The 2,597-nt window shown below is 39.6% G+C and overlaps 1 pseudogene; it reads right to left on the bottom strand.

Moving 5' to 3' along the window:
• Positions 1-891: 891 nt before the first annotated feature.
• On the bottom strand, positions 892-1,262 carry LOC112811196 (cysteine-rich protein 1 pseudogene; annotated as a pseudogene).
• Between the last annotated feature and the right edge of the window lie 1,335 nt (positions 1,263-2,597).

The raw sequence follows: 2,597 nt of genomic DNA, 5'->3' as shown, positions 1-2,597 counted from the left end.
ACTGCAGCACGGAAACCCTTTACCATCAGATGTATGCCTGAAAATAAAATAATGCATTGACTAGACAGATAAACAGAATGAATAAACTTATTCTGTGGTTTTCAAATACTGTATTTATTTAAATTTCCCTTTCTCTAACAAGCTTCTCATAAATTACTGGGCCTTTTATGTAACTTCTTGTAAAAAAAGTTAGGATTATCTTGTGCTTAATTACTACCAATTTATCTTTTTAGGGTGTTTAGTTGAGGGAAATATTGAAAAGTTGTGCAGGACATGGGATAATAATTTGTTTTGCCAAACTGTCAGACCCACTGCAGATCATCTAACATTCCCAGCCATTACCAAGCAAATATCAGAAGCACCTCCCAATCATTGTGACATCCAAGACATGCTCCCGTAAAATTTCCAAACACTCCAGGATGGCAATACAATGCTTGCTGTGAGCTACAGATCTATATGCTGACACTCTTGTGCCTGAGCCAGACTTATATCCTACTGCCTACTTAACAAATACTGGAGTATTAGATTTGATATTTCCCCTTCCTGTACTCTTTACTTGTAATCTGCAAAAATTCCCATTCACTCTACTTACAACAGATTTTTAAAATATATTCATTTCCACTGTCTAGACTTCAGTCCAAGCCTTGATTAGTTTTCCTTTTGACCAGCACAGTAACTTCTTGATTGTTTTCTAGTATTACTAATGTAATGTATGGTGATTAACATAGCATAGCACCCCTACTATGCCTCCATGTTTGGGCCTAAAGGCTTTGGGCGGGGTGGAGCTGAGAGTCACACTTTCAAGTAAACCCAGGTCATGGAAATTTAATATAACTATTTGCCATCTGTATATCTTTTTTCATGAGATGTCTGCTCAGATCTTTTCCCATTTTTTTTTTCCTGAGTGTTCAACTTTATTGGGGGCATGGGAGCTGACAGGGGGCCCCGGGTGCCTGGGGATAAGGCCTGCAATCAGCCTGGAAGGGCAGTGGCCCGGTGGGCAGCCAGGGATAGCGTTTCCATGACCTGGGTTTACTTGAAAGTGTGACTCTCAGCTCCAGCCCGCCCAAAGCCTTTAGGCCCGAACATGGAGGCATATGGTGGTTGCAGTACGGCTTGCCTTCATGCTCAGCATGGCCCCCTGACGTCAGCGTCTTTCCACATTTCTCACACTTCAGGCAAGGCTGATGCCAGTCCTTCCCCAGAGGGGTCACCCACTCAGCAAAGTACACCTCCTTGTCTCACTTAGGGCACTTAGGCATGGTGGCTGGGGGTCCGGTGCGGACTTCTGGGCAGGAGCAGCTCTTTTCCCATTTTTAAATTAGGTTGTTCATTTTCTTATTGTTGAGTTGTAAATATTATTTGCATATATTGAATAAGAGTACTTTATTAGGGAAAAATGTTGGTATTTCTTTTGAATATGTCTTTTCAAATATTTTCTCACTGTTTGTGACTTCTCATTCTCTTGACAGTGTCTTTTCCAGAACAGAAGTTTAAATTTTAATGAAGTCTGGCTTACCAATTACTTCTTTCATGGATCATGCCTTTGGTGTTGTATCTAAAAAGTCATTATCATATCCAAGGTCATCTAGGTTTTCTCCTATGTTATCTTCTAGGAGTTTTATACTTTTAGATTTTACATTTAGATATATTACTCATCTTGAGATTTTTGTGAGGGGTGTAATCTCCATTTCTACATTCATTTTCTTTGCATATCCATGTCCAGTTGTTCCAACACCATTTGTTGAAAAGACTCCATTGTATTACTGTGCTCCTTTGTTGAAGATCAGTTGACTATACTTATATGGATCTATAACTCTCTATTCTCTTCCATTTGTTTACTTGTCTATTCTTTCACCAATACCACACCACCCTGATGACCGTGGCTTTAAAATAAGTCTTGAATTTGGGTGTTAGTCTTCCAACTTCTCTACTCTCCTTTAATATTTTGTTCGCTATTGTGGATTTTTTGCCTTTCCATATAGATTTTAGAGACTGATACTCCATTGTTTTTAACCACACGTTTGAATGTAGTGACATTGGATCTATGGATGTGAAAATATACTTACATATGTATATGATAGATATCCTCACAACATCACTATGAAGTAAGTTTTGTTTATTTATTTTTTAATTTTTTATTGTTATGTTAATCACCATACATTACATCATTAGTTTTTGATGTAGTGTTCCATGATTCATTGTTTGTGCATAACACCCAGTGCTCCACGCAGAACGTGCCCTCTTTAATACCCATCACCAGGCCAACCCATCCCCCCACCTCCTCCCCTCTAGAACCCTCAGTTTGTTTTTCAGAGTCCATAGTCTCTCATGGTTCGTCTCCCCCTCCGATTTATCCACCTTCAATTTTCCCCTCCAGCTATCTTCTTCTTTTTTTTCTTAACATATACTGCATTATTTGTTTCAGAGGTACAGAACTGTGATTCAACAGTCTTGCACAATTCACAGCACTCACCATAGCACATACCCTCCCCAATGTCTATCACCCAACTACCCCATCCCTCCCACCCCCCACCACTCCAGCAACCCTTTGTTTCCTGAGATTAAGAATTCCTCATATCAGTGAGGTCATATGA

This window comes from Callorhinus ursinus, unplaced genomic scaffold, assembly GCF_003265705.2.
Source record: "Callorhinus ursinus isolate GAN/ISIS: 27379988/994484 unplaced genomic scaffold, GSC_fseal_2.0 scaffold57, whole genome shotgun sequence".
NCBI lineage: Eukaryota > Metazoa > Chordata > Mammalia > Carnivora > Otariidae > Callorhinus > Callorhinus ursinus.
Note: the sequence above shows the minus strand (reverse complement) of the source record. Positions and strands in the feature narration are given on the sequence as shown.